This window comes from Delphinapterus leucas, chromosome 11 (genome assembly GCF_059928025.1).
Source record: "Delphinapterus leucas isolate spDelLeu-1000000601 "Yukka" chromosome 11, BTC_Dleu_Yukka2, whole genome shotgun sequence".
NCBI lineage: Eukaryota > Metazoa > Chordata > Mammalia > Artiodactyla > Monodontidae > Delphinapterus > Delphinapterus leucas.
This window is the reverse complement of record NC_143139.1, coordinates 101,916,051-101,924,710: the sequence shown is the minus strand read 5'-3', so window position 1 is coordinate 101,924,710 and position 8,660 is coordinate 101,916,051. Positions and strand designations below refer to the sequence as shown.

Below are 8,660 nucleotides of genomic sequence, written 5' to 3'. Positions count from 1 at the left end.
CACCCGCTTCTGAGCTGGACCTTACATCCCACCTCCACATCAGGATCTGGAACCACATCCAGAGCCCCATGGCCCAGCAGGCCCACAGCCTTGGCCATGGACCAAGTAAGACTGGCCCCCCCCGCCCGCCAGCGGGAAACCCCATCCTCACCCCTGCCCCGGAGAAACGTGCTGATGCACTCGGGCCCCGGATGAGGGATGACTAGGGTCACCCCCGCCAGGGCTCACAGCTTAACTGGGACGAGCCTTTGGACATCTGTGTACCTCATTCATTCCCTCATTCATTCCTTAAGCAGGTACTGAGCACCCACTGGGTGCCACCCTGTCCCAGCACTAATAACAAACAGCACTGGCCCCGGAGCAGGGGAAATACCTGGGTCTGCCCTGAACTGCGGGGCTTCTCAGGTCAGGATTTTCAGCCCTAAACCCCAGGCAGACAGGGCCATCGGCCACCCTACCTGGAGCGGACCTTTGCCTGGGGAAGACAGACCACAAACAGCTGAATATGTAACTTATAACGGGGTGCCCAGTGCCAGTGTGGGAAGAAGGGGCCCAGGAAAGCAAATAGGAAGTGTGGAAGGGCTGCCATTTAGAGGAGTGTGGTCCCGGCAACGCGTGAGTCTGGTTCTAACAGGATGGACAGGTGAGGGGCTGTGGCAGGCAGGTGGGGCCATGGGGTGCCCTGGCTTGGATACGGGGGTACGAGTCAAATAGACCAACGTTCCTCAGTGTCTGGAGGTGGGGCTCCATGGGCTGGGACGGAAATGTAGCAGCAGGAGCTGGTGTTTGCACGTGGTAAGTTTGAGCTGCCTCTGTTCGCCAGTGCTTCTGTAGGGCCTTCTGGGTATCACTCCGTCAGTGAACAAAACAGACAAAGATCCCTGCCCAAGGCAGAGAAGAGAGGCATAAACATTAAAAAAAAAAAAAAGAGTAAATTATCTAGGACATAAAAGGTTTATTCAGAAAGAAAAATTGGAGCAGGTTAAGGGAAGGAGATGGTCTTGGGGGCAGAGTGGCAGGCTGGGTCTCACGCCAAGACAGGAAGGAGATGGAGCTGGTGGACCAACAATTAAAACCCAGTGAGTCGGACTTCCCTGGTGGCGCAGTGGTTAAGAATCCGCCTGCCAGTGCGGGGAACACGGGTTCGAGCCCTGGCCCGGGAAGATCCCACATGCCACGGAGCAACTAAGCCCGTGCGCCACAACTACTGAGCCTGCGCTCTAGAGCCCGCAAGCACAGCTACTGAGCCCACGAGTCACAACTCCTAAAGCCCACGTGCCTAGAGCCCGTGCTCCACAACAAGAGAAGCCACTGCAATGAGAAGCCGCGCACCGCAACAAAGACCCACCGCAGCCAAAAATAAATAAATAAAATAAATAAATTTATTAAAAAAACCCCAAAACCCAGTGAGTCCTTCCACAAGGGTAGAAAGGGATGAAACAGTTTTATTATTGGATGAGCATTAAGAGGCTGCAAAGACAAAAACCTCACCCTTTATATGATCCAGGCAGGTACAACCCATTCCGTACGGGATCTCAAGAAAAATAACTGAACTCGAGCCTATTTTGTGTGATAATAACACAGCCGCCCCAGCTTCTTTGATTCCTGTTTGCATGGAACGTCTTATTCCATCCTTTTACTTTCAACCTCTTTGTGTCTTTGTATGTAAAGTGAGTTTCTTGTACACAGCAAGTGTACAAAGGTGGATCGCCTTTGCCAATCTCTGTCTTTTAATTGGAGAGTTTAACCCATTTAAAGTTTTTAAAATATATATTTTATTTACTTATTTATTTTTGGCTGCGTAGGGTCTTCGTTGCTGCGTGCAGGCTTTCTCTAGTTGCCGTGAGCGGGGGCTACTCTTCGTTGTGGTGCATGGGCTTCTCATTGCAGTGGCTTCTGTGGTTGTGGATCATGGGCTCTAAGTGCATGGGCTTCAGTAGTTGTGGCGCACGGGCTTAGTTGCTCCGTGGCATGTGGGATCTTCCCTGGCCAGGGCTCGAACCCGTGTGCCCTGCATTGGCAGGCGGATCCTTAATGATTGCATCACCAGGGAAGCCCTCCATTTACATTTAAAGTGAATACTGAGGGACTTCCCTGGTGGTCCAGTGGGTAAGACTCTTTGCTCCTAACGTAGGGGGCCTGGGTTCAATCCCTGGTCGGGGAACTAGATCCCACATGCATGCCACAACAGAGACCCTGCGTGTCGCAACTAAGACCCGGCACAGCCCAAATAAATAAATAAATATATTTTTAAAAAATAGAGTGAATACTGAAAAGAAAGGACTTACTTCTACCATAGCTATTTGTTTTCTTATATGTCTTACATGGGTTTTGTCCCTCAGTTCTTCTATTGCTGCCTTTTTGGGTATTTAGTTGATTTTTTGTGATGTACTATTTTGATGTCCTTCTTCTTTCCTTTTCTGTATTTTTTCCCCAGTATTTTCTTACTGGTTTCCTTGGGAGTTACAGTTAAAATCGTAAACTTATAAAAACCTAGTTTGAATAATACCAATTTGGTTTCAGTAGTAAACACTCTGCTCCTACACATCCACATCCCTCTCCTGTTGTTGTCACAGATTCATCTTCATCTATTGTGTGTCCATTAACATAGATTTATGACTATTGTTTCATGCATTTGCCTTTTAAATCATACGGAAAAAAAAAGAGGAGTTACAAACCAAAACTGCAATAATACCAGCTTTTAGCTTCTCCCATGCAGTAACCTTTACTGTATTCTGTACTTTCTCGTGGTTTTGAGTTACTGTCTAGTGTGTTTTCATTCAGCCCCAAGGACTCTCTTTAGCATTTCCAGTAGTGAAGGAAATGAACTCCCTGAACTTTTACTTATCTGGAAACATCTTACTTCCTCCTTCATTTCTGAAAGATAGTTTTGCTGGATATAGAATTCTTGGTTGACAGGTATTTCTTTTTCTTCAGGACTTCAAATATGTCCTCCCACTGGCTTGTGTTCTCCAAGGCTTCTAATGAGAAGTCTTCTGGAAGTCTTGTTGAGGATTTCCATGGAAAGGCCAGAAGGGCTGCGGCGGCAGAGGCCTCAGCGTGCGCACAGTGGGCATAAGGAGAGGCTGGGTGAGGACGCTGGGGGGGTGGGGGGGGGTGGTCAGAGCTGAGGAGGGGAGGAGAGTTTCCAGGAAAGGATTGACTGTCACCAGGCTGCGGGCCAAGCGAGGGGAGCTCTGATCATGGCCATCTGGAGATAGGAACTCACCTTGATGAGATGAGCCCTGGGGGAGAAGCCCGACTGCAGAGGGCTCTCAGAAGGAGGGTGGGGGGACACCCCCTGAGTTTAGTCAGGAAGGAACAAAGAAATGGTCGATGCCTCAGAGTTGCTGGGCTCTGACGTGTTTGGCAGTTGGGGGGGTTTCTAGCTTGCAGGAACGACAACTCGTGTAGGGGGGCGGGCTGCAGCTGCGAGCTGGGCTCTGCGCTGAGGAGGGCTGAAGGGCTTGTCCTTGGCTGGTGATCTCTGCCCCTGGAGGTCGAGCAGAGGCCAGGGTTTGGGTGTCCAGCTTGGGCCACCAGAGGAAGGGGAGGCAGCTCGGCAGGCAGGGCGGGGAGACGGGTCCTGGCAGCGGGACCTCCGGACAGCAGCGCCTGGGCCTCGGCGGCATCTGCACCTCTCGGGGCAGCTGTGCGCGCCCACCTCGCCAGCCCCCAGCAACAGGTCCCACATTCACCCTCTTCCAGCCAAAAAGCGAAGAGCTGTCAGTTCCCGCAGAACCTTCATGAGTACAGCCTCCAATAAGATTCTGATGATTTTCATGCTATTTTAAACGGCTGCTTATTACTTTGAGGCGATCGACTCTTTTTTTCTAAAACTCTTCGTGTGCACGTTTAAACATACTTTTTCTACCTTTCTCTGGGCGCCACTGAGCACAGCCTTAGGACAGGACACAGTGGGCCGTGGCGGCAGCCGGGGACGCGAGTCAGGCTTGGGAGTGGGCCCCAGGTTGGGCGAGCCGAGGGGAAGATGCAGCCTCTGGGCGTGCGGTATGCGGGGAGCGGGGCGGCGCATTCCGGGGCGCGTCTGACCCCAGAACTTGGACGCAGCAGTGACCACTGGGGAGGGCGTGTGTCCAGCCGGCTGGGGAAGAGGCGCTGTGGGTGAAGCAGCCGAGAGCTCGCGGTGAGGGGCGCACCTGCCTCTCCAGCGGGACCAGTGTCACTTGGCGCCTCGGGCGAGGGTTCTCCGCAGCTCTGACCACCCCGGCGCCCGCAGCGCTCCCAGCCCTTGCGCCCCAGGAGCCTCCGGGGATCTGCCGGTGCGAGCTTCGCGAAGAGCCAGCGGGATGGGCGGGGTGGCGGGGCCGGCCGCTAGGATACCCCGCCCCCAGCCTCAAAGTCTGGTCTCCGCCCCGGTCCCCGCGGCGGGCTGGGGAGGGTCGCGCTTCCTCCGGAGGTCGGCGGCTGGGGCGCAGGTGGGGTGCGGAGAGGGAGCAGCTGCGGGGCGGGCCCGTCGGAGGAGGGAGGCTGCCACGGGGGACGAGGCTGGGGCTTGGCCTACACGCCCTGGAGGGCGAGGGGCGGGGGCGGCCCCGGGAGGCCTCCGGGAGCCGGGTAGGGGCTGGGGAGCCTGGCTGCCCCTCCGCGGCAGGTTAGGGACGGGGCTCCAGGGCCCGCGTCTTCTGCCCCCCGTCCCGCCCCGCTGTGGCTTTTATTGGGGGGAACATCTTTAAGGACACCTCCCTCGTCTTGGGTTGCAAGGCTCTGTCTCGCCTTTGACCCACCCAGGAGGGACCCCACGACCATCCTCCCGGCTCCCGGGCGCATGCGCCAGACTGTGCGACTGGGTGCCCCGAGAAAGCGCGGCCGTCGCCCCTCGCCCCCGGCAGGAGAACTCGCTGCGAGGAGAAAGCCCGGGCGCGCGTAAAAATGGCCTGAAACATACATTTAAAAAATATTTTGTTCATCTAATTTTTAATTGTCACATAGTAAAATTGACTTTTAAAATTTTAATTTGTATTTTATATTGGAATATAGTTCATTTACAATACTGTGTTCGTTTCAGGTGTACAGCAAAGTGATTCAGTTTATATATATATATATATATATATATATATACATTCTTTTTCAGATTCTTTTCCCATATAGTTTATTACAGAATATTGAGTAGAGTTCCCTGTGCTCTACAGTAGGTCCTAGTTGATTATCTATTTTATATATAGTAGTGTGTATATGTTAATCCCAAACTCCTAATTTATCCCCTCCATTAAAAATTGACTTTTTAATTTTGGTGGACAGTTCTCTGAATTTTAACACATGCGGATAGCCGTCACTGTAACAGGTTACAAAACAGTTACATCACCCCGAAACCTACCCCCTGCCATGCCTTTCGGGCACACTTCCTCCACCCATAACCTCTGGCAACCACTGATCTGTTTTCCATGATGGTAGGTTGGTCCTGTGGATGGGAACAGATAGAAGGCAACCTTTGGGGACTGGCCTCTCTCACTCTGTAATGTCTTGCGATTCATCTGGGAGGTTGTGTGAATCAACAGTTTGTTTCTTTCGTGACTCGGTAGTATTCCATGGTCTAGATCACCACGGTCCGTTCATCCATTCACTCACTGAAAGATGTTTGGGTTGTTTCCAGCTGTTACAAATAAAGTCACTACCAGTATTCATGTACAGGTTTGTGTGTGAACACACATTTTCATTTCTCTAGGACAAACGCCTGAGGTTGGGTTGCTGTTTCCCACGGTAAGCATAATAGTTACCTGCGTAAGAAACTGAGAAAGCATCTCCCAGAGTGGACGCACCGCTTTGCCTTCCCAGCATCCGCATCCAAGAGTCCCGTTGCTTCACATCCTCGCCAGCACTTGGTATTGTCAGTGTTTCTTCTTTACTCGTTCTGAGAAGCACGCAGTGTTTCTTCTTTACTCGCTCTGATAAGCACGCAGTGCTCTCTTATCAAGGTTCTAGTTTGTGTTTCTGTCGTGGCTAATGACGCTAAGCATCTTTTCACGTGCTTAGTTGCCATCTATACATCCCCTTTGGTGAAGCGTCTGTTCAAGACCTTTTGCATTTGTAGTTACATCCTTTTTTTTTTTTTTTGCTACACTGCGCAGCATGCAGGATCTTAGTTCCTTGACCAGGGATCGAACCCGTGCCCAAAGTCCCAAGACCTTTCCTATTTGTGAATTGTGTTGTTTTCTTAGTGCTGAGTTTTGTGGGTTTTTTTTTTTTACATCTTTATTGGAGTATAATTGCTCTACAATGGTGTGCTAGTTTCTGCTTTATAACAAAGTGAATCAGTTATACATATACATATGTTCCCATATCTCTTCCGTCTTGCGTCTCCCTCCCTCCCACCCTCCCTATCCCACACCTCTAGGTGTTCACAAAGCACTGAGCTGATCTCCCTGTGTATGGGGTTTTCTTAACTTTTTTTAAACTGTCTTTATTTTTAAATTAATTAATTAATTTATTTTTGGCTGTGTTGGGTCTTCGTTGCTGCGCGCGGGCTTTCTCTAGTTGCGGCGAGCGGGGGCTACTCTTCGTTGTGGTGCGTGGGCTTCTCATTGCGGTGGCTTCTTTTGTTGCGGAGCACGGACTCTAGGCACTCGGGCTTCAGTAGTTGTGGTATGTGGGCTCAGTAGTTGTGGCTCGCGGGCTCTAGAGCACGGGCTCAGTAGCTGTGGCGCACGGGCTTAGTTGCTTCGCGGCATGTGGGATCTTCCCAGACCAGGGCTCGAACCCGTGTCCCCTGCATTCTTAACACAGCAACACAAGGGAAGTCCTCAAATTGTTTTAGTTATTCCAGCTTCATTGCCCTTCCATATAAATTCTAGAACTGGCTTGTCTACATCTACAAAATAATCTTGCTGGAATTTTGGCTGGTAACGTGTGAAATTTGTAGATCACTTTGGGGAGAAATGACATTTTTACTATGCTGAGTCTTCAAATCCATGAACATGGTAAGTCTTTCCATTTGTTTAGATCTTTCTGATTTTTCCAACAGCATTTTGTAGTTTTCAGCACACAGATCCTGTACATGTTTTGCTAAACTGACACCTAGACATTTTAATGTCTATTAAATGGGAGCTATTATAAATAGCAACTTTCTTAAAATTTTGGTTTCCAATTATTCACTGCTTATATATAGGAGGAATATGATTGATTTCTTTGTGTTGATCTTGTATCCTGCAACCTTTCTAAACTACTTATTTGTTCTAACAGTTTGGTTCTTTTTTAAAAAATAGATTCCCTGGGATCTTCTACATAGATAATTGTGTTGCTAGAAAAAAGGACAGTTTTATTCTTCCTTTCCAGTTCGTATGCTGTTATTTCCTTTTCTTGGTCTATTGCACTGGCTACAGATTCTAGTACTGTGTTGAATAAGAATGACAAGATGGGCATCCTTGACTCGATGCTGATCTTTGGGGAAAAAGCCTTTCACAGTAAGTCTTCCACAGAGAGTATGATATTAGCTGTAGGATTTTTGTTGATGCTGTTTATCAAGTTACAGAAGTTTGCTAGGTGTGGAAACCTGAATTGACGTTTCTTTTCTTTCAGTGCTCAGAAAAATGTTGTATTACCAATACTTCTTTCTGGTCTCTACGGTTTCTGAAGAGAAGCCCAGTCATTCAATTCGTAGTTCCTCTATAGGTAATACATAAATTTTCTCTGGCTGCTTTTAAGATTTTTCCTTTGTTTGTAGTTTCCAGCAATTTGATTTTCAAGCGCCTTGGTGTGGATTTCTTTCAGTTTATCCTGGATGGGATTAGCCCTGCTTCTTCAATTGTAAGTTTATATCTTTCACCAAACTTGCAAAGTTTTCAGTTATTATTTCCTCAAAATATGTTTTCAGCCCCACAGTCTTTCTCCTTTCCTTCTGGGACTCCAGCACCACAAATATAGCCCTTTGTTGTGGTCCCATGGGCCCCTGAGACTCTGTTCAGTTTTTAAATCTTTTTTCTATTTTTCAGATTAATTTCTTTTTTTTTTTTTCTGGCCACACCACACAGCTTGTGGGATCTTAGTTCCCTGACCAGTGATTGAACCTGTGCACTCGGCAGTGAAAGCGCTGAGTCCTAACCACTGGACCACCGGGGAATTCCCACAGGTTCATTTCTATTGATATATCTTCGCGTTCATTGATTCTTTCCTCTGTCATCTCCATTCTGCTATTGAATCCATCTAGTGAGGGTTTTTTGTTTTGTTTTAGTTATTGAATTTTTCAGTTCCAAAATTTCTATTTGCTTGTTTATATCTTTCTATTTCTTTGCTAAGTTTTTCTATGTTAGTATTTTGTCAAGACTGTTTGCAATTTGTAGTTCAAGTATTTTTATATAATCTGCTTTAACGTCCCTGTCAGATGATTCAAACATCTGTGTCATCCCATCACTGGCGTCTATTGTCTTTTCTTACGTGAGTTGAGATTTTCATGTTCTTCGTATACCAAGTGATTTCAGTTTCTACCCCGGACATTTGAGTATTATGGGTCTCCCCCTGCCCATGGAGAATGTTAGTTTCCTGTGGGCTCTGGTTCCAATGTCCAATCGATATTCAATGTTTGCTGTTCTTATCAGGTCTGGCCCCATGGGCACCACCTAGTACTCACTCTGAGACCTGGGTGGAGGTCTACCTGTCAGATCAATTTTCCAAGTATTTGATATGCTAATTAGGATCAGATCCAT

General features: G+C 48.4%; 1 non-coding gene across 1 annotated transcript; it reads left to right on the top strand.

Moving 5' to 3' along the window:
* Nucleotides 1-2,091: 2,091 nt before the first annotated feature.
* Nucleotides 2,092-2,164, top strand: TRNAR-CCU (transfer RNA arginine (anticodon CCU)). The gene has a single exon. It is a non-coding gene; the product is annotated as a tRNA-Arg (tRNA).
* Nucleotides 2,165-8,660: the final 6,496 nt, after the last annotated feature.